The sequence below is a fragment of the Pleurodeles waltl genome, chromosome 6 (assembly GCF_031143425.1).
Source record: "Pleurodeles waltl isolate 20211129_DDA chromosome 6, aPleWal1.hap1.20221129, whole genome shotgun sequence".
Classification (NCBI taxonomy): domain Eukaryota; kingdom Metazoa; phylum Chordata; class Amphibia; order Caudata; family Salamandridae; genus Pleurodeles; species Pleurodeles waltl.
Genome location: NC_090445.1, coordinates 691232140 through 691255740, shown reverse-complemented (window position 1 = coordinate 691255740; position 23601 = coordinate 691232140).

Genomic DNA, 23601 nt, shown 5'->3' with positions numbered 1-23601 from the left:
AGTAGTGAATTTGACCTGATAAAGTCCACTTTTTTCATGTTCATTTTAAAAAAATGTTTCCCATATATTTTTTGTGAATTCATTTCAAAGGTTATTTTAACTTGAACTATTATTTTATTTTATATTGTTGGAAGTGTTTTTTTTAAGTTTAAAAACGTATTGTACATTTATAATTTTTAATATCTGGTATTTGTATTTATTAATTATTACTAGTCATTTCTTGTTTTATTCTTTGTTTAATAATTTTTGTTTAACTATGGTTTGCATTTATTTTAAAGTATATGTTTTGATTTTATGTTTGTGAGTTATCGCACTTTGTAGATATGCTTTTTATGTAGATTGTATATTTGTTAAATGTATTTTTTTAATAATGCTAATATATTTTTAAAGATAATATAGTGTTCATTCATTGAAATTTAATACACCTATTTGATGATATTTTCGTCGTCCGTATTTTTGTAGTCAATATTTTTCTGGTTTGCATACAAAGGATGTTGATGTTGTTGTCCTCGACATTTCTTGGTGATATTTTGTATTGCGATATATTTGGTGGCAATATTTTGTGTTGCAGCCACTAGCACACTGGCAGACTAACACTGGAATGGTCTACAAATAATCATGTGTTGTGGAAGATTATCCGACCACCCTCTTCTGTAGAACTTTCCACAACCAGAAGTCAGTGTTCTGCTATCTGAGACAATAGGTTGTGTGTAAAAGCTGCATAAATATCACACTTTCTTAAGCTCATGTACAGTTTTTGGGGACGGTATCAAAACTCAACTCGCCTATAGGCCTCTATTACATCGGAAAACAGAACTAGCCCATGACATGACTGAGACAAACTAGCATTTAGGGGAATATCTCATAGTCCAGTTTGCCAGGCTAAACAGGCTTGAACACGTTTATACTTAAGCATCTTTGTAGGATGGCCTGAGTGACAAGGTTAATCCTTGGAGAAAGTTGATGCGGTACTAAATAAACAAAGTGAGAAATAAATAATTCCATTGTCAAAAACGTATTTTATGAAAAATGTAAAAAGCAAAACAAAAGAACAATAATAGTACAAAAGTCATCTTAACAATGACCAAGATGTATTCAAAAGTAATGAAAACTGACACAAATAAAAATTTATCTGTAAAAATGCCATACTAAAAACAGTATGAAACAGAAAATTTATTCCCATGGAAAAATATTAGTAAAACATACAGAAAAGCCAATCAGAACAATAAAAGTAAAATAATGAAAGAGTTAAATATAGAACTTGATTGTGAAGAACCCCTGCCCTCTTTTTAAACTTATGAGCGAGCATACCTATACTCACAGTTGGGAAATGGAGGTGGGACTTACCTCATTTAACAATCTTTAGCTATAGAAACTTGTAATTAAGTTAAAAAACATGACTTAGATGAACCTGAATGTAGTATTTAATTTTGGTTTTACCCACCCCGATAACTCCAGCTCACCATGTCAGTCAACCAAGAAACTTCAGATTACAAGACTCTGAGGACCACTCTCAAAATTGTTTGCCCTCCAGGAGCTTGAATACAATTTGGGGAGTTCTTTGACAACCACAGACATCTGTCAAAGGGCGTCCAAGTCATAATTCAAGCCACAGTTCAGCTCTTTGGATTCTAAAGGACTAAGAGCCTCATTACGAGTCTGGCGGTCAACAGACGCCAGACTCGCGGTGGCAGTTATGTCCGCCGCCGGTTTGGCAGTCCAGCCACCAAATTTAGAGATTGGCGGCCGGAGCTCCAAATGACCGCCATCTCCACCAGGACTAATGTTCCTGACGGGCTGATGGTGGTGCAGATTGTAATCAGCCAGGGCAGCGCTGAAGACAGCGCTTCCCTGGTGATTATGACCTGGTCCTCCACCAGCCTTTCCACCCCCAGGAAAAGGCTGGTGGAAAGATTTCTAAAATAAAACAAGTAGTCTCTAGAAATAGCAAATAGCCATTCCACCGGCAGATGCTTGGTGTAGGAAGTCTCAGACCAAACGCTTCAGTGAACAGAGCTCACCGAAGAGGTTGTTTTCATCTTTCAAACAATGAGGTTAACCCTTATTGACTCCTCTTCCTGTTCTTTATTGTAAGAAAGTTTATAAACAGCTAGCTGCAAGTAAAATCCACCCGTTTTCATTAAGGTAGGCTGTTTGACATTCCTGCCAGCCCAGTAAAGTAATTATGGATTGAATCAAAGTCTGACTGAAAACATATGCATGAATATTGGTTGCATCCCAAAATCTAAAACTCGTAAATCCAATCTTTTTCAAAATATGTGCGTTTATGGAAATTTGTATTTAGCAATTGATCATAAAATCACCATATGCCACCTTTAAAATACTACAGGTTTAAAGTTTTAATTAATTTCTCCAGACCTATCAACGCTTTGGGAGGCTGGCAGCTTATTTTATGATCTAGTAACGCACTGATGCATAATTAAAAACCAGGGAATACCATATACTGTTTCCTACTCCCACAGCATTACATATTAGAAACCAGGCGGAAATTGTGTACTTTGACAGTAAAGTCACATAAAGAATTTAATGCGCCTTTCAGCTCTAGCTTGATGGTTAGAACTCTTGTCATGGGATTGCATTAAGAGCCAACGGCATGTCAGTTTTAAGCAGAGTATAAAGAGGCTGTGCTATTCAGTAGGCCACAAACCACAGCAAACGAGCAAACCGTAGAATGCAAAAAGCAAAATCTATAAAAACGGGAGAGTTTTACCAGAGTAGATGTCGTATCTCTATAACCAGCGATGTATTTTAAAGGTGTAGTTTTATTTTTCTGATGATAATTTATGAACATGGTTTTATTTATAGAGTGCCAACCTACAAAGTAACTTACTGTTTTCTAATTATGGTCGTGTGTGGGTAAGAGGGGAAGCATCTAGGATCGTGAACTGAGGTAGAGGCAGGGGGAGGCTGATGAGGGATTTCTTTGTTGTATGGATTCTTGGCCTAATGAGTTTGATGGCTCTTATTGATGACGGTAGTGATGCTTCTTGAAGAGAGAGGTAATTAATTCCTTTTTGAACTTTAATAGTGACATCGGGGCAGACAGTGGTGGTGCAATAGAGTGGCTGTGAGTATATTTCTCTCCCTAATGTATTAGGACAATTCACACATACAGACAGATAATGTCAAGCGTTGACAAAGAGAGCATGGTGGGGTTACAAATGGGACTGTTTCTCAATTAGCTTTTGATGATTATGGTGAGTGGCGAACAATAAAACAAAGTATTTGCTGTCACCACCTCCATGTTTACCTCGTGGAACGCCAGCTAATAAGGACTGGTACTATAGGGGATGCTTAATATTCCTCTTCTCTAATAGGGCATCTTAGTCAATGCTGAAATGATATTCTTTGATGCACATCAGTCACACGGGGGCAGTAGACTAACTGGCAGCCCACGATGCAGTCAACTGTACACACATAAGCACAACTGCTTCAGGAAAGCAGGCCTGATGGACAAGCCCCTACATCTATTCAACCAGTTTTTAAGATCCAAAGGACACATTTGTGACAGGCTGACAGGTTTCATACAGAAAGATAACTGGTGAAGACATCAACGTGTTATGCCAGTTTCTCCTGGACCGTGCACACAGCAGTTTTAAATAACCAGAGACCTGTAATTCCAAAAGTAGACTGCTGGTTATGTTTCTTGTCTCTGCTGGTGTTGTTGCTTATGAATGCTTGTGCTTTGTGATCTATTTTTGTTGCTTCTTCTCTGAATTAGTGTGGCTCGTCAGATGCATAATTGTGGCCTCAAGAAAGATGTAGTACCTACCCTAGACAGACACTGACAAGCATAGAATAACAATAAAACTTTTTATTATTAGCGCCACCTCCTTAAAAGAATCCCAACTAAGACCCTCCCTCCTGGAGTCTTCCAATAGTATAGCAAGTCATCCAAGACAACCATTAGCACAGTCCACACTCGCTCTCTGTAATTTAAGTTCTACGAAGAGGAAGAGTCTGACTGGTACCAATGAAGATTACCAATAGGTAATCGGGCAGTACCTTCTCATCAATCTTTCTTTTCACAGTCCTTACAAGTGAAGCTGACAGGAATGCAGTGCATACCCTGGACATTTTAATGTAGGACAATGGCCCAGAGTCAAAACAGATAGAAAATACCAACCCCCAAAATTCACTGAAGGAGGAAGAAAAGTCCTTTAAGACACCGAGTAAGTGAAACAGATATATTGGAATTGCACCACTGCACCAAGAAAAGCAGAAGATGGCAAGCACAAATTCCTGGCCTAAATGAATTTTGGAAACTTAGTTTCACTTCCTGCACAAATTAGCTGGAGATGGTGGTCTGGGAAGGGTGCTCTTCCTTTTCCTGTGTCTAGTGATTTTACTCCTCCTGTGTGTTCAGGTATGACGCATAGCAACCAACGTGTGACCTGTGCTTGCCCTGTGTCTGTGCTTGTGCCCACCCCACCTGCTGTGTTACAGAACACTGCGTTGTTGAACTCTGCTGCTCCCTACTGATCTGGATCACTGGAATATTCATTCTGCTCGCTTCAGCTCGCTATTGATACTGAGTTGAAAATGCCAGCAAGGTTCATCCTGCTCGCTGCTGGGCGCCGGTGCCATTAGAGTTCAGGGCAGACTAGGGGAGTGTTGTGCCCCAACCTTTTTACTGTTTGCTACTTCAGACCAATTGTGGCTGATTGCTTGTTGTCATTCTTCCTCTCGTTATGTCTGCTGATCCCCAGTGAGCTGGGGAGTTCAGTTTACAGTGTGTAATAAGTGTGTGGGGCGGGGGGTCCTTTGAACTGTGGTACACAATTTAACATGTAGACTGAGATTGAGACTTTAATCAAGATTATAACTTTAGGGTAGTGGTGGCTTTTACACTGTGCAGTTATTTTCGCAGTCGGGAGGAGGTGGTAAGTGCTGTAAGATACAGTAGTAGTATTGCTGAGTGTTTTACATTACTTCCTTGTTCAGTGTATCTGAGCTCAGAAGATTAGAGAATTCCTTGCAGGAATTCATCTTTGTTGATTCTTCTGTGCCTCCCCAAAGGAAAAGATGTGCTGAGCCATATGCTCCTGCTAAGACAGTTAAAGGTTCAGATAGTGTGAATGGATTGAAGCAGATGTCAAGAAACCTAATAGAGTAGAGTATTATTTCTTTCCGAGTGCTAACACCCTGATTTCTCTGCATTCGGATCGGATTTTTGGCAATTTAACGTCTATGGCACACTCATCTGCCATGCCCTTAGCTTTCTCTATAAAGGATTTTGTGAGGAAATTGTTCAAGAATATAAAAGGTCAGGAACCTTCAAACATTGACTCGGTGGTCTTACCATCAATTTGCCACATGGAGGATCATGGGGTGCAGGTTGCGCAGGAGAGGGCGGAACCTGATATGTTGGAGGACATTGTTTAACAGAACCCCTGATTATGTGTATTCCCTTGTTTGATCTGCCATTTTTTCCTAGGTTTTGAAGTCTTTGAGGTTGGGACTGGAGTAGTTGGGGGAAGGCGGGAGTGACGTGGAGAGGGTATTGTCCTTAAATGATATGGATATCTCCGGTAGAGTGATAACTAAGGACACCAGTTTAACAGAATCCCCCCAAGAGTGGTTAATCGAAACCCTGATTTATTTACTTGAAACTTAGAATCCTCTGTCTCTGGTCCCTTGACGATGCCGGACATCCTCCTTTTAATTCAAAAGACTAAAAAAGGGCCTTTTGGAATCAATAGTAACAACAAATGAGAACTTAAAATGTGAAGCTGGCATTTTGAAGGTGATTATTTATGGAATAAAGCCAATAAATTCATATATGTCCTCAATAGTAAGGCCGGTGTCCCCCCAAGACCCTGAGTCCCAGGAGGAGGGGCTGCTAATTTTCGGGAGGTGAGGGAAACAGTTCTGAATATGTTTCCATATGGCCCAGGTTAGTAAATTGATGTTATCAAGGACTGGTAGGAAAGTGGCACCTTTTATGTCATAGGGGAGGAAATATCCACTAGGGAAAAAGGTGCTAGAAAGTTACCTCAGGGGCTAGGAAGACTAATCAGGCTGGTGTAATGGTTAAGGCAGCTAGTGTAGAAGTAAAACCGGGGAGAAAAAAAGGAAGGAAAAACAGAAGGAGAGGGAAGACACCAAGGGAATACGGTATGGGGAGGGCAGGTTTTGGAGTCTGACAAACCCGTTGCTAAAGGCAGAAACTTAACAAACAATTGAAGAGAGGACTCTAAATAATCTCACGTTTATCTGAATGTTTTTAGGAAGGGGAAAAAGGTAAATAAAATGAACCCCCTGAATAGGTTAAATCTGCTGAGGGCTTTCAGAAAATGCAAGGCATTGGAGGAAATTACATCTAGAGACATAGATCAAGTTGCCTTCAGGAAACATTTAACTGGGACGTAAGTCGCATTTAGCTCACCTGTGTTTGTTAAATTGATTTTAAAAGTTGAATATGAGCTTAACCCCTTCGCTGCCAGGCCTTTTTCCCTCCTGTGCCAAGTCTTTTTCGTGGCTATTTGGTGTAGTTCGCCCTTAGGCCCTCATAATGTTTTGTTCACATAAGCTATTCACACCAAATTTGCGTCCCTTTTTTCCAACATCCCAGGAATTCTAAAGGTACCCAGAGTTTGTGGGTTCCCCTGGAGAAGACCAACAAGCTAGCCAAATACAGCAAAAATTTAGTTTTTTGGGAACAATGGGAAAAACGTGCTGCAGAAGAAAGCATGTAAATTATTTCCCTGCACATGGCATCAACAAAGGGTTTGCGGTGATAAAATCACCATCTTCCTAGCTTTTAGGAACAGGCAGACTTGAATCCGAAAACCAAATATTTCAACACAGTTTTGGCATTTTACTAGGACATACCCCATTTTTACTATCTTTGTGCTTTCAGCCTCCTTCCAGTTAGTGACAGAAATGGCTGTGAAACCAACGGTGGATTCAGCATGGGGTCATTTTTGTAGATCCTTCAAGGTTTTCCTATAGAAAGTAACAGCTGAAATAAAAAAATATTGAAATTGAGTTGAAAAGAACATCCATTTCTGTCTACGTTTTCTTCTGTAACTTTTTCCATCTATGGCAGATTTTTTAAAGCAATATCCTGTTTCATCTACAGGACTCTTCTGTTTGCGTGGATATATCGGGCTTTTAGGTTCATCAAGAACCCAAGGTACCCACAGCCAATAAATGAGCTGTGACTTGCAATGGCTTTTCATTTTGTATTGGATATACAGCAATTCATTTTGTAAAATATAAAGTGCGAGAAATAGGTATCAAGGAAACCTTTGTATTTCCAAAATGGGAACAAGATAAGGAGTTTAAAAGCAGTGGTTATTTGCACATCGCTGAATTCTGTGTCCACATATTAGCATGTGAATTACAGGGCATTTCTCAAAATAGACTTCTTTCTTACACACTGTCTAACATTTGGAAGGGAGAAATGTAGAGAAAGACTACAACGGGTAATAACACTTGTGGGAACACAGGATAGAAGAACAGGTCTCCTGATAAAAATGGTACCTCACTTGTGTGGGTAGGCCTAGTGCTCGCACCAGGAAACGCCCCAAACGGCAACATTGACACATCACATTTTTTCATTGAAATCTGAAGTGTTTTTTACGAAGTGCCTAGCTGTGGATTTTGGCCTCTAGTTCAGCGGGCAAGTAGGGAAACTTAGCAAACCTGTACATTTTTTAAAACTAGACACCTAAGGAAATCCAGGATGGGGTGACTTGTGGGGGTCTCACTGGGTTCTGTTACCCAAAACCCCTTGCAAACCTCAAAATATGGCTAAAAAACACTTTTTCCTCAAAATTAAATGCTACAAAGTTCTGGAATCTGAGAGAAGCCACAAACTTCCTACCACATAGCATTCTCCCAATTCTCCAGATAAAAATGGTACCTCACTTGCGTTCCCGCATCAGGAAACGCCCCAAAACGCAACATGGACACATCACATTTTTATATTGAAAACTGGTGTGTTTTTTGGAAAGTGCCTAGTTGTGGATTTTGGGCTGTAGCTCATCGGCACTTAGGGAACCCTACCAAACCTGTACATTGTTGAAAGCTAGACACCTAGGGGAACCCAGAATGGGGTAACTTGTGGGGCTCTCACCAGGTTCTGTTACCCAAAATCCTTTGCAAACCTCAAAATGTGGCAAAAAATACTTTTTTTTTCTCACATTTCGGTGATGGAAAGTTCTAGAATCTGAGAGGAGCCACAAACCTCCTTCCACCCAGCATCCCCCCAAGTCTCCCGATAAAAATGGTACCTCACTTGTGTGGGTAGGCCTAGCGCCCGTGACAGGGAAGGATCCAAAACACAACATGGACACATCAAAAATATCTATTACAAAAGTTCCTGTTTTTGTAGGGGGGCACCTGCATTTTTGGTCCTAGGCTTGGCAGCCATCTAGAGAAAACTACCAAACTTAGGCATTTCTGAAAATTAGGCATCTGAGGGACTCCAGAGAGGTATGACTTGCGTGGATCCCCCAGTGTTTTCTTGCCTAGAATCCCCTGCAAACCTCAGATTTAGCTAAAAATAAAATTTTCCTCACATTTCTGTGTGAGATCACCACACCAGCACAAATTTCCTACCACCCAACATTCCTCTCAGCCTCCCGATAAAAATGATACCTTATTTGTGCAGGTGGGCCAAGTGCCTGTGACAGGGCAAGGGCCAAGAACATGTTGAAACTGAGGAGAAACCAAAGTGGGTCCAAAAGGGCAGTTTGAAGAAAAAATAAATAAATTAGGCTGACATGTGGGGCAGAATGTTTATCGGTGTAGATGCGACAATGCTGCGAGGTAGGAATTTTGTGGATTCCTGCTCATTCCAGAAGGTTCCATCACATCACAAAAATGTAGGGAAATACGTGATTTCAAGCAAAGTTGGAGGCTTGCAGGGCATTCTGGGTAAGAAAATGATGTGGGGTGCATGTGAAGCACACCACCCTGGGGTCACCCAGATGTTTAGTTTTCAGATGTGTTTAGGTAGATTTTTCTAGGTGGCAGCATACAAAAGTCCAAAAAGTGAAATCTACGCGATTGTGCTGCAGGAATGCTCAGAGAGACATGAAAGGAAAAGAAAAGCCTTTCCTTTCATGCCTCTCTGATCTCCTCCTTCCCAAGGACAAACTAATCAGTTTCTCCTCAGACGCGCTGGAATCAAAGCTTCCAGCATGATGAGGGTGACCTCTGATGAGGTAATGCGTGATCACACGCTGACGTCATCAAATGTCCCATGGGGGGGGTCGGGGTGGCTGCGGAAGTGCTTCTGCTGCCATCCCTACCTGGGGGTGTGGGTGGGAGACCCACAGGGGCAGCACTAGCACTCCTCCACGGGCCACTGCCAGGATGTAATGGTTACGTCCGAGGCACAGCAGCTCTGTGCCACTGGACGTAACCATTACATCCGTGGCACCAAAGGGCAGTGGTGGCCCGTCCTTTAGGGTGGAGGGGCCACGCCCCCCCACCTTTTGCCCCTCATGAAGAGTGTCTGTCAGGCTGAACAAAGGCCATCCTGACAGACACTCTTAATTTTCAGCTCAGACAGCCAGGAGTGAGCCATGCGCGATTTGCGCAGACTCCTGGCTGCCTGAGCTGAACTTTGCTGGGCTGAGGAAGTCACAGCTCCTATTGGCGTGACCTCCTCGGCTCAGCAAAGGTGCCTCGAGGCCCTCCCCTGGGTGACAAGGAAAGCGTCACTCATTGACACTCGCTCTGGGCGCTTCAGGTTTAAGCCCTGAAGCACCCAGGGCGAGTGTCAATCAGTGACACTTCGTCACAGAATGGGGAGGGGGCAGCAGTCTCACCGACCCAATCCCACTCTGTGACGAGGCTGGGACTGCTGCCTTCCCTCATTGACTGACCTAAGGTCAGCCAATGAGGGAAGGCAGCAGTCCCAACCCTCCTGGGACCTGGAGGCTGAAGGTAAGTGTGTGTTTGTGTGTGTGTGTATGTGTGTGATGTTTTAAATTGAATGTTTGGTGCGCGCGTGCATGTTTGAGTGTTATGAATGTTGTTCATGGATGTGCTTGCATGCGTGTGTGTGTGAAAGAATGAGTGTGTGTGATCTCTTAAAATGAATGTTTGGTGCTTGGGTGCATGTTTGAATGGTATGAGTATTGTTAATGGATATGCGTGCATGTCTGTGTGTGAAAGAATGAGTGTGTGTGTGTGCTTCCCACCACCCCCTCCCTCCTAAAGCTGCCGGCCGCCACTGCGAAAGGGGTTAAGGAAATTGGCTTATGGCTTATGCATAGTACCGGCATGGAAGTTGAGAACCATCAGTCTAATAAACTCCTCGTAAAAAACCATGCTTGCTTGAACCCAGTGCAGCTAAATCTGGTATTCAGAGTGGCAAGTTCACTGCTCCAAAGTCGGTCAGTGGGATTTAATAATGGAAGCTTAGAAGTAACCATATCTACCTCTTCAAGAAGATAGAGAAGTAGGTCCTTTCCGCTACATATTAGATACACTTGTTTAAGAGCAGGTCGGGAGAGCATTTCTTCTTGAGTAGGGCAGGTCGATTAGGTAGAGGGTCACTGGCTAACTTCGATGTCTTCTCCTGGAATGTACATGGGTTAGAGCATTTAAAAAGGACAGTTGATCTTCTCGGGGTTTTGGGAGAAAATTTGACTATTTACTTACAGGAGACTTGATTAGCGGGTAAAACGCTGAATCAGTGTGGTTTAAAGCAGTTTGTAAAACAGGCATCTAAAATGGGGACAGGGTGATTAAAAGGGTGGCTGGTGACAATGATTAAAGTGTAAAAAAGGAGCTAGTTTATTCAAACAAATTGTGATTGGATATTGGCATGTCTTTTACATCTGTATGATGTGTCTCTCTCACAAAACAGTTTAATAATTGTGAATGCATATGTGAATCAGAGGGAGGCGCGAAAGGCGGTCTGGCAATGGCAGCTGTTTGTAAGTGATTTGGTAACTTTGTTGGAACTACCAGGGGTTCCTCCCATCCTGATGGTGGAAGACTTTAAACATCAATTACAGCCACTTCACGCAGATGCTATGAACGGTGAGATGCTCAAGAGTTTTGGGATCCCACAAGCAATATTTCCTAAATGTTCCCAGTCAAAGAAAGATTTGCAGCTAATTAAGCAAATAGCTGAGTTAGGGTTTGTATGTTTAAATGGGCCTTTTAAGGATGAGACTGCGGCAGACCAGAGCTATAGGCTACGTTTTTACAAGCATGTGACTTTCAGTGGTATAACGAAACTTGAGGGTGTCCCCACCATCTGAACTCATTCAGGTGCTCTCAGGCCAGGGTACTGTGCAGAAGGGGCAACCTGGAGCTTGGGACTCCCCGCTCTGCGGGGACTGCGGGGCCTTTGTTATGCCACTGGGTGCTTTGAGGCATGGAAGAAGTTTAATGTGGTAAAGACCATAGGTAGTGATCACTGGGCCTTAATAAAGTCTTTCAGTTCATTCTGCGCTCACCCAAGGGAAACAGTGATTCCCATGACAGTGACATTCCAAAAACATTTGACAACAAGGATAGATGGCAGGTAGGTCACACATCTAGCACAATACCAAGTATTCAAGTATTTTTTGTAGGGGGGGAGGGTGGATGCAGAAGTTTTACATTGGGATAATGAGACCATTATAGAGGTGGTGAATTGCCTGACTACATTAGTGACAAAGAGTAATTCTGCTGCCAAAAAAGCAAAATCCTCCATGTCACACAAACAGACCTGGTTTGATAATCACTGTCTAGGATTGAAAATGAGGTTGATGAATGTTAGAACTAGAAAATGGTACCAGGTAGGTCCAAGGGAGACAGAAACATATAATATAGCAAAAAAAGAATCTAAGGCATTGATAAAAGTCAAGAAACAAGATTTTTATTGAGCAAACTGTGGAATGATGGTTTCTGTCCTCCTTGTCAAAGACATGAAAACATTTTGAAAGTTAGTTCAGGAAGGGTGTGATACGGAAAAAGAACCAACACACTGTACCATCCTGGAGGATGTGTGGGTAGCCTACATATGTAATATTTATATGGCCCAGGAGGTAATAGATGGAGGAATGTGGATATCCCCGAGGAGGAATTACTAGAGTTATTTACTGAACAGCCCTTAGGTAAAATAAAAACTTTAACTTAATTTAACAAAGGCAGCAGGGCAACATAATTTACCAGCAATTATTCTAAAATCCAATCCCAAATGGTGGGCTAGCTTCTTCTAAGAGGTTTTTGTAACAAAAACAGGAACCTTTTCGGCTAGCTGGAAGGGAACGATAATGAAACCTATACTTAAGAAAAAGGATCCTGCTTATCCCAGTACTTTTCAATTGATAAGGTTGCTTGATATAGGGATGAATACACAAAACCATTCTATTGTTCATGAAGGAGTGGATAGAGTTTAGCAAGCTTGTGCCCATAGAACACGAAGGCTTCAAGCAGGTTCATTCGACAATAGACCATTACTTCAACTTGTGGGCAATCAGCCAATATGCAGTAGAAACCTCTAGGAATAAATTTTGTTGTTATATAGATTTTAGTTCTGCCTGTGACCTAGTCAGTTTTGAAATGTTGTGGTTTAAGCTGCGGAATATGGGTATTCCTAGAAGCCAATTTGCTATTATAGAATAATTACATCAAGATCTTTGGGATCCAGTGGAGCTAGATTTCAGGGATGCATTGTCAAAGAAAGTGTTGCTTGAAAACAGGTTGAGACAAGGATGTGTATTAGCACAAGCATTGTTTTCCTTGTATTTTGCATATTTGCCATGAGCCCTGTTAGAAACAAATTCCTTTTCACCCAAAATTGGGGAAGACATATTCCATGCCTCTTATATGCAGACAACCTGGCAATTATTCATCTGACCTGGTGGGTCTTCAAAGAAAACTAGGAAGTTCTAGTAAGTACTGTGGGGTGAATGATCTCACCATTAAGATGGATAAGACAAAAATAATAAAATTCGGCAATCAATCGAAATCATATAAGTGGTAATTGGGGGGTAATTCTGTGGAGGTGGTATTCTTATATAAGTGTTTGGTGATGATGTTTAATGAAAAACTAAACTGGTTCCCTCACAGAGAAATTGTGATGCTCAGGCACTGTCTACAATTGTAGGGCTAGTTAAATTAAAAAATAATATCTGAGGGCAAACACCAGTACTTACTGCTTATAAAGCTATGGTCCCTACACCATGTTTATATGAGGCCAAAGTATTATGCCTTAGCTCTGATATAAAATGGGCTAAGTGTGACGGTAAATGCCTGAAAAAAGTGTTGGGGTTACGTGAGAGTGATATGAGCCCGGCCATAAGACTTAAAGTTGACCTATGTGCCTGGACTTTTTTAGATTGAAAATCTACTCTCCGCTTCTGGGACAACCTTTGCGGTGCGGAGGAACCAAAGATTTCAGCTTTTGGTGCCAAAGAAGTAGCAATTAGTGACTTAAAATGGTCAGTGGCGGTTAGAAATAGATTGGGAAATAAAGCATCAAAATTGAAAATTGTGAATTTTAAGGTTAAGGAGGGTACCCCAATCCTCAAAGAGGGTTTTGAAAGAAGTGTGTAAGAGGGAATCAAGGATTGCTGATTTATTTATCAATGAAACCTTCCTCAACTTATATGTTGGAGTCGTGGCAGAATCAGCAGATATATCCATGTATATCCTTGTTTCCTAATCCCCATCTATGCCTGTTGCTTTTGAAATTTCAAGTAGCTTTGAACTTTTGGTTCTTAAATTATAAAAAAAATGTGATACCCTCCTCCTCAGTAGGAATGGTAATTCTACATGTGGGTTATAGTTCAACAGTTTTAATGTCCATTTGTTAGTAGACTGCCATAGAAATAGAAGTATGATTTTTAAACATATCTTTTTTAAATATAGAATTCAACATCGTAATGAGGCAATCTCTCTACCCTTAAACATGGAGTTTTTAGGTGTAATTTGTGCAGTGGAAAGATTTTTAAAGGTCATTCTTGCATATGGATGATAATTGTATTTGCGCTTTATTGTTCAACAATTTTAATGTTGTATTAATAAAAAATTGCCTGAAATTTCAGAGAAATAGAAGTTTGATTTCAAACTGTTTTTTTAAATAAAAAGTTTAGCATCATAATGAAGCGACCTCCGAACTCTTTACAATGACACTTTAAATGTGATCTGTGCTATGGGACATTTTTAAATGTCATTTTTGTATAGGCATCTGAAATTGTGTTGCTCACATGATTTTATTATTGTATATGTTGTGTATTTAGTTTTATAGACAAGAGTCTAAATAAACTCATTTTTACTACTACTACTTATTTGGCTTCAAATGAACAGTAATTTAAAACCCTATTTCATGGTGCAGGCAGATTTTCAGTCACAATTCTGAAAATGCCCTTTTAGAAAGTCGGCATATTCTTGTCCTAATCATTTGGTGCCTGCAGCTTTTATGCTGGGTCAGATGACTGTGAATAGCTTGGCAGTTGGCCTTTGTGTATTTCTCCCAGACAGTGATACAAAGTGGAACTAGGTGCTAGCAGGATGGGCAATCTTGCCAGTATAGGTGAGGGCGGAGTTCTTCACTGCCCTGCTCACATTTCAAAGGGCTTCCTCCAGAACACTCACAAAGTAACTTGGCATCAGTCCTTTGCTACCCTAGATTACTAAGAGCATTGGCTTGAGAAAGAAGGAACTTTCCACAACCAGATGTAAAGAAAGCCTAGGAGATTCCCCCTCTTCAAAGGCTAGTACCAAGTTTAAATATTTGACCCTCAGACCAACACTTCTGGACCTGTGGACATTACAGAAGAAGGGCTGCCTTGTTCCCCAGATGACTGCCCTGGTGCCTGAGGCCTGTCTTGTTCTCCAGAGGACTCTGCTGCTACCAGATGACTGTCTTTCCAGTTGAGGCCTGCCTTGTTCCTCAGAGGACTGCTGCTTGAGGCCAGCCCTGCTCTCTGAGAAAGAAGGCTGGACTTGCTCCCTTCATCCCAGGCTAACCTGAATGACTCCAAGGGTCGGTTGGCTGACCTCCTGTTCTGAGCTACAGGGACATAACAAGGTCCAGAGGTTTGCCTTCAACTGATCAGCTGACCTGCTGCACTGGACCTGTCTGGATCTGCAACAGGATCTGACTGATCCCAGCTGGCCTCTACTGGAGTGGGTTCCTGACCACTAAGAGGCACCTCCCCAGGTCCTGGACCCTTGGCTGGCATTAGAGTGTACTCCTCCTGGCAGAACTGATGGTTCATCAGGGGCGATGCTGCCGGATGCATGACTCTGCATTGCATTTCCTGATCACTGGCTTCATAAGAACTGACGCTGCACAATGCATCTCGACGCAGGACTCCACATCACTGCTCCTGATCAACAGCTTCATCAGCCCTGATGCTGTACAACGCATCTTGGCGCTGGACCTCACCTTACAACTCCTGTTCAATGGCTCCAGTGACACCGATGCAGTGCACAAGCGCAGACCTCGCATCTCGATCTTTAAGGACACATGCTACAATCCTCAGCAGACTGAACTCGGTCCCGTATCTGGTCCCTGTCCAATCCAGTTGGTCTGGACTTGTAACTTTGTCTTGTTCCAGCACGACCAGATAACTTCAGCTGGCCTTTTCCCCTCCTAACACTATATTTTCCTGAATCTTTGAAATTGGATATCTCCGGTTCTACTGATTAGATTTTTGTTTTTGTTTTATCATTTTATTTATTAAAAATTATCTCTATTTTTCTAGATTGGTGTGGAATTTTTCTTGTGTTGTGTTTTCACTTTATTGCTTCGTGTGTGCGGCATAAATACACATTGGCTCTAAGTTAAGCATGACTGCTTTAGTACCACGGTACCAGAGGATTAAGCACAGAATAATTTAGTGACCTTTGTGGTTTGTCCTGATAAGGATTCTGGTTGTTGCTTGAGATGGTTCTCACCCCCTTCAACCAGTAACCCAATTTCTTACAACATATTATCCTGTGAAGCAGTTCAAGCTTTTTTAGTTGATTATTGAGCAGAAGAATCCACCTGGTTTGGAAACCATGAATAATGTTAAAATGCATTCTTTCAAAGAGGTTGAAGATTCCCTCTTGGAGGGCCTACTTCAGGAGAGACAGACATAGTCAAAGAGTCAGTTTTACCAGTGAGTCTAGAGAGCCTGACATAAATTATAGGGCATACAATCTGAAACTACTGTCAAATTCCAGTCATCAGGTATAGAGGTGTCTGAAACACTGGCGAAGATCCCACCACCTCCCAACTGGAGAGACATCAGCTGCGGTTCTAAACAATCCATCCTTGGATGGTCAGGCAGGGATAGTCAGGAAGACTTCTTCAGTGTAAAGAAGTAAAGGCGTTCAAAGGGTTGGAATGCATCCTGATACACCTCTTAACAACAGACTTTAACTTGGAGCGAGGCACAGACTGAGGTGTTTGAGTTTGGACAGCACTCTTCCAGGATATCATTGGAACTTTTGCAGGAAAGGGCTTCAGAAGTTTCTTATTTTAAGCAGCTTGTCAAGCTCCCCAAATGTATGGGCACAGTTTTAGATCCAAAAAGGCAATTACAACAGAGATGCCTTTTGAGCCGCATCTACCTTACATGGCTGCATCTGGTATTGTAGCCTCGCCACCAGTGCAGACCTTGCCACCACAGCTGCTGCTTTGATACTGTCTGAAACGTCAGTGGACACCAATTGCAGTTTGATGTTCATTATTTCAAGAAACATCCTGACCTTTATCCTTACTGACAAGCAAAGAATCCTTTAACACAGACGAGCTGTCTCTGAGTGCAAGTACAGGATGGCTGCTCAGCGAGAACACTTAAGGATAACCTGCAACCTCTTGTCAGCTAGGCCTGTTGGCACTTTATCTTTGGCAGCAATATTGTTGACCCCCACCTAGAGAATCCACCTTCAGAATCTATGGGAACTCTTCAGAAAAACCCTCTATGGAATGTAGCTTCCGCCAAAACCATGGAACTGCCTTCTTCTATAGTTCTGCACACAGTTGGAGAATCATGCCCTAAACTCTAGACAATATACTGGACCCCAGTGTCACTGCAGGTCAATATATGTGTTATGCATCACCCATAGTTTTGAGGTGAGAAGATGTAAAAGGCGGAGGAACATCCTGAAAGCCCAAATTAGCTTTAAAATGGTAGAGCACCTCTGCAAAACCATGCCCCTTAATTTATTTACCCCCGATATCACTCTTCTGCTGTTACTCAACCTCAAGCATAACCTCCATCTCATCATTCAGAGATAAGCTTCCCTCCATTCAAACATCATTCAATATATATTCAGTTAGCTCCTTAACTCCCTTGCTGCTTGGCCTCCCCCCACCCCACAGTGCTGAGCCCTTTTTTGGCTATTTGGGGTAGTTCACACTTAGGCCTTCATAACTTTTTGTACACATAAGCTATCCACGCCAAATTTGTGTCCTTTTTTTCCCAGCATCCTAGAGATTCTAAAGGTACCCAGAGGTCGTGGGTTCCCCTGGAGGAGACCAAGAAATTAGCCAAAATACAGCAAAAAATGTGTTTTTAAAAAAAAGAAATGGGAATAAAGGGCTGCCAAAGAAGGCTTGTGGTTGTTTCCCTGAAAATGGCACCAACAAAGGGTTTGCGGTGCTAAAATAACAATCTTCCTAGCTTTCAGGAACAGGCAGACTTGAATCAGAAAACCATATTTTTCAACACAATTTTGGCATTTTACTGGGACATACTCCATTTTTACTATTTGTGGTGCTTTCAGCTTCCTTCCAGTTAGTGACAGGAATGGTTGTGAAACAGCTAAACATTTCTGAAAAGTAGACAAAATTCTGAATTCAGGAAGGGGTCATTTGTGAGATCCTACAAGGTTTTCCTACAGAAAATAACAGCTGAAATAAAAAAATATTGAAATTGAGCTGAAAAAAAACAGCCATTTTTCTCCATGTTTACTCTGTAACTTTCTCCTGTGATGTCAGATTTTTTAAAGCAATATAAGGTTACGTCTGCTGGACTCTTCTAGTTGCGGGGATATATTGGGCTTGTAGGTTCTTCAAGATCCCTAGGTACCCAGAGCCAATAAATAAGCTGCACCTTGCAATGGGTTTTAATTCTATACAGCAATTGTGTGGGCCAGTTGCAGACGCCCTCACTAGAGCGTTTAAACTGTCCCCCTGATGTAGTGGTCAGAGACAGGGACCTAATGTTAGGAGCAGCAACTAGGATAAGAGTGACTGCACGGCATGCAGAGAAGAGCGTGCTAGTGAGGAAGAGAACCCTCGCTGATGTTGCTTACAATATTTGCAGTGCATGCTGGTCCTTACTGCAGATGAGTCAGGAGAGAAGGCTAAGGGGCATATTTATACTCTGTTTGCGCCGGAATTGCGTCTTTTTTTTGACGCAATTTCGAAGCAAAACTAACTCCATTTTTATACTTTGGCGTTAGCCGCATCGAGCGACAAAGTCCATGGTGTTTGCGTCATTTTTTAGCTTGGACACCTACTTTGCGTTAATGATATGCAAGGTAGGCGTTCCCGTCTAAAAAATTGACTCCGAGGCATGTGCGCCGTATTTACACTCCCGGGCAAAATTCACGCCCGGGAGTGGGCGGATCTAAAAAAAATTACGTACGGCCGCTTTTGCGCCGTTTTTTAGCGCCTGGAAAAGGCAGGCGTTAAGGGACCTGTGGGCTCTGAAGGAGCCCAGAGGTGCCCTCCCATGCCCCCAGGGACACCCCCTGTCACCCTTGCCCACCCCAGGAGGACACCCAAGGCTGGAGGGACCCATCCCAGGGACATTAAGGTAAGTTCAGGTAAGTGTTTTTTTTTTTTTTTTTTTGTGGCATAGGGGGGCCTGATTTGTGCCCCCCTACATGCCACTATGCCCAATGACCATGCCCAGGGGACATAAGTCCCCTGGGCATGGCCATTGGGCAAGGGGGCATGACTCCTGTCTTTGCTAAGAGAGGAGTCATTTCAATGGGGGTTGGGAGTCGAAAAAAATGGCGCAAATCGGGTTGAGGCGAAAAATTTGCCTCAGCCTGACTTGCCCCATTTTTTGGCGCCCAAGCTCCATATCCCCCTACGCCGGCGCTGCCTGGTGTACATCGTTTTTTTCCACGCACACCAGGCAGCGCCGGTGGCTAACGCCGGCTAACGTCATTGATTAAATACGGCGCCCGCATGGCGCTTCAGAATGGCGTTAGCCGGCGCTAATTTCTTTGACGCAAAACTGCGTTAGCGCAGTTTTGCGTCAAAAAGTATAAATATGGCCCTAAGTGCCTGAGCTTATTAAAATTTCTGCATTCCGTCCTCACTTCATAGAATCACACCAGCAAGAAAAATGAAACATCCACCCTTCATACACGTCAACATTCTTTTCAAGCCTCAATGCCACTCTCATTTGCTGTCTTCTAATTATGCAGCTCGATCTGGGTTCACTTCCCCTTCTTTCGGTTGGAGTACAGACCAAGTACTGATACCTTCACCTGGATTATGGTCCTTCTGCTGCTGGCACTGTGATGAAGGTACTATCTTTTATCTTCTTTCTTCCTTACTTGCTGTTGTTGTGTGTGTTGCTACTTCCCTTCCCACCACTTATCCATGTTGCTCCTTCCTCCTCTCAGCCTCCTTGTCCTTGTTTCTTATTCTCCTCTCACCACCCTCTGTGTTGTTTATTCTCCTCCCCCATCCATGTTGCTTCTTCCCCTCCAGCCCCTCAGTCCATGCCATTTCTTCCCCTCCCATCCCTTGTTCATGTTGCTGTTTCCCCTTCCACCCCTCTCTGTGTTGAATGTTTCCATACCACCTTTGTTTGTGTCGTTTATTCCCCTCCCACCCTCTGTCCATGTTGCTTATTCCTCTTTCAATCCCCCTGACCATGTTGCTTATTCCCCTCCCAGCCTTTTGTTGTCCTTCTTGCTTATTCTCCCACCAAACACCATAAGGAAAAAAGTGTGATTTAACACGGCCTGTGCTAGCCACTTCATAGCGCTTTTGTTAACATACCATTCACTGTTTCCACTCATACATCCCCACCTGATTGGCAAATCAAATGGCTTGCCCAAATGTGAAATCTTTTGCCTTTGCCATTACTTGTTTCAATATGAAAGGATATGTGGCCAGAGCTGATGACTCTAGAGTATGATGAACTAAGTTCTCATCTATGCTTTGGCTCAAACTCCTTGAGAGCAGTTGCTGCTCACCAAGGGAAGTTGTTGACAATGAGATTAAGGAGGGGTGGAAGTTAGTCATTGTTCCTGCAAGCTTTTGAGGCATAAGCAACAGCCAGAAGCCGGGGACCGCGGGAGCACCGCCAACAGGCTGGCGGTGCTCCCAAGGGCATTCTGACCGCGGCGGTACAGCCGCGGTCAGACACGGAAAACCGGCGGTGTACCGCCGGTTTTCCGCTGCCCTGGGGAATCCTCCATGGCGGCGCAGCTTGCTGCGCCGCCATGGGGATTCCGACCCCCATACCGCCATCCTGTTCCTGGCGGTTTTGGCCGCCAGGAACAGGATGGGCGGTATGGGGTGTCGTGGGGCCCCTGGGGGCCCCTGCAGTGCCCATGCCAATGGCATGGGCACTGCAGGGGCCCCCGTAACAGGGCCCCACCATGATTTTCAGTGTCTGCCATGCAGACACTGAAAATCGCGACGGGTGCAACTGCACCCGTCGCACCCCTTCCACTCTGCCGGCTCCATTCGGAGCCAGCATCCTTGTGGAAGGGTGTTTCCCGCTGGGCTGGCGGGCGGGCTGCTGGCGGTCGCCCGCCAGCCCAGCGCAGCGGGCCAGCGCAGCGGTATTCTGGCGGCTCCCGCCGGCCCTGCGGATACCGCGGCCGGCGGGAGTCAGAATGACCCCCTTAGAATGGTTTATTAATCAAATAATATCAAGTTACAGAAACCCACATGAAGAGTGTCCCAAATCTGTCCCTACTCTGTCCCCCAAAATACAAAACGTCTGAAGAATACTGTTTCTTAGTCTGTGAAAGTTGGAACAGAAAGTTCAGTCTGTAACATTACACAAGATTCTCACGGTTATCTCTCTCATGTGCTTACAGCTATCATACTATATTTAAACAGGTTATCAACTCTCTCTAAGACCTAATACAATCTTTGCTCCAGAATTAATAACTCTGTTGTATCTAATAGCCCAGTATTTGGAAAATTCTCACAATGTTTTCTACACTCCATCTATTTCACTAAACTAATGTAGTCAACTCAGTATGATCTATCTCTAAAATTCTCAATCTCTCTGTAATTCATTTGTCTCTATAGCCACCTATAGCTCTGAGCTCCAATAACAGCAGCAGCAAAAGAAAGGTGGCTCGAGGGGCACAGTGGTCGTCTCTCAATCTCTCTCCAAAAGACTCAGCATAGCCCTGTGTTCTCTAGTCTCTGATTCTGGAACCACTGCTTTCTTTAGGACACCTTTTGTAATAAATTGATTTCTACATTTGTTTACAATGTAGAAATTCAGGCGAAATTGTAATTTTGGACAATGCATCTCTTGTTGGAAGACAGGTTAGGTACATTCACTTCCGTTCTCATGCGATTCTATTTCTGTAAGAACAATTTTGCATACATGAGTAAGTCGCCGACGTAATTCCCACCATTCATGCAATGTTAATGTTTCCAGTCTTAAAGCAGTGTTACTTTTAAATACATGTCAGCGCATTCCAAAGCAGTTTCGTAAGTGGGTACGATTGTAAGTAATACACTCGTTCTATTGTTTTAAAGAAAGATGTAATTTCGCAAGTCAGGACGAGGTTGTAGAAGATACATTTATAAAAACGTTTTTTATGCCAGCCTAGCGAGTTTCGCAAGTCATGCAGCGTGGGTTAGGCAAAGTTCAAAGCATGCTTTTAAACGTTCAAGCAATGACAGTTTTGGACCTAGCAGTTAATTCTCATGTTAATGATTAGTACTTATGATTCTTATTTTTTTATGGAGGCCATATCGGTCCCCCGATGATGATTTGAAACCATCATAAACCTACTTCAATAATTATTCTTCAATTGTTTCAGATTCTTGCCTTTTTCATTTTAATTGTTCTCTTTCGTTTATTTTCTTATATTCCTCACTCACTCTTTCACTCATTTCTATATCCTTTTTCATTCTTTTCTTTAATTTGTTTTCTTTGTGTTTCTTTATTAACAATGCTATTATTACACAGAACCAATAAAAGTCAATAATACAAATTATCACAGCTATTAAAGGGATTAGTATATAACTAAGGATTCCTTCTCCCAGACCCTTAAGCCATATTCCTACTTCAGCAAACCTTTTAGATATAATTCCAGCTATAGTCGAAGTCTCTAAAGGTTTTAAATGTAGTTTCAAATCAGTAATGTTGTTTGCATATGCTTCTATCTTTTTACTTTCATCAGGTACATAACTGCAGCAATTTTCAGTTCTTAGCATTTTACAGACTCTGCCTTTCTCAGCTAAAAGAATGTCTAAAGCATATCGATTTTGTAAAACCATTGATCTAACAGCAATTAGTTCAGTGCTTTGTATTAATATAGATCCAGATGTACTAGTTGCTATTCTATCCACAGCTGTGGATAGTTGTTTTATTTTCTCATCATTCAACACTACTTCTACAGCTGGAATGACTGCTCCAAATATATTGCCTATCACTTGTGTCCCCTCATTCACACTTCTTGTGTACCTCTTTATATATGGTGTCTTTGTTAGTGCATCCAAACAATCAACATGATACATTTTAGGAAAGATTAGTCCTAGGTAACTTATTCCTTCCGAAAAGGTAGGTAATTTGAAGTAAGCAATTGTTCCTCAAATAAAATGCACTCCTGCTATAGTTGGATAATTCTCTTGCACAATTTGCCATTCTCCGCCTGATAACTCAAAAGTGTGTTCACATCTACTACTTCCCACTAATATTTTCTTTCCCTGTATTTGTTCTTTATATATACACACCTTCCGGATCTCTTATCTAACCTTAGTTTAGCTACAGTCAATTTTTTCCTAAATTCATCTTCCTCTCTTTTCCGCACATTATTTTGCACATCATTTTTGTTATTTTAAGCCCTTGTAAGCCTTTCATTTCTTTCTTCTAACATTTGTATAAAAATCATTTCTTGTCTATCAGTCACAGCTTACTGCACAGTGAGGGGGAGGGCGATGCGTTGTGGGGGCATAAAGTTCTATTAAAAAAAAATTAAGAACTTACCTTCCTTGATTTGTCACCGTGCCGCCGCTCCTTCTTCCTGACAGCAGGCACAGGCTCCCGCCTGCCCTGCGGCCAATCCTGACGCTACTCAGAGCAGGCACAGGCTCCCACTCTGCCTGAGAGCACCCAACCAGGGTGCTCCCAGGCAGAGTGGGAGCCTGTGCCTTCCCTCTCCAGCCCGGCAAGACAGTGCTGGGCTAGAGAGAGCCCAATGCACATGTGTGTTTGGCCGGCACAAGACAGCCGGCCATACATACATGCGCACTGAGGAGAGGGCACAGTGCACTTCCCCAATCCCCGTCATCACCCATGCCACACCCCTTTGACAAGGAAATGATAATAAACGTGGTTTATTATTGTTTCGCCATAACAGAGGAGCCGCCGCTGTTGTCTGTTCATTCTGCAGGTTGAATTCATCTCATCTGCCTTAACAGTGTTTATAAGAAGATAGGGTCTTATTAATGCCAAG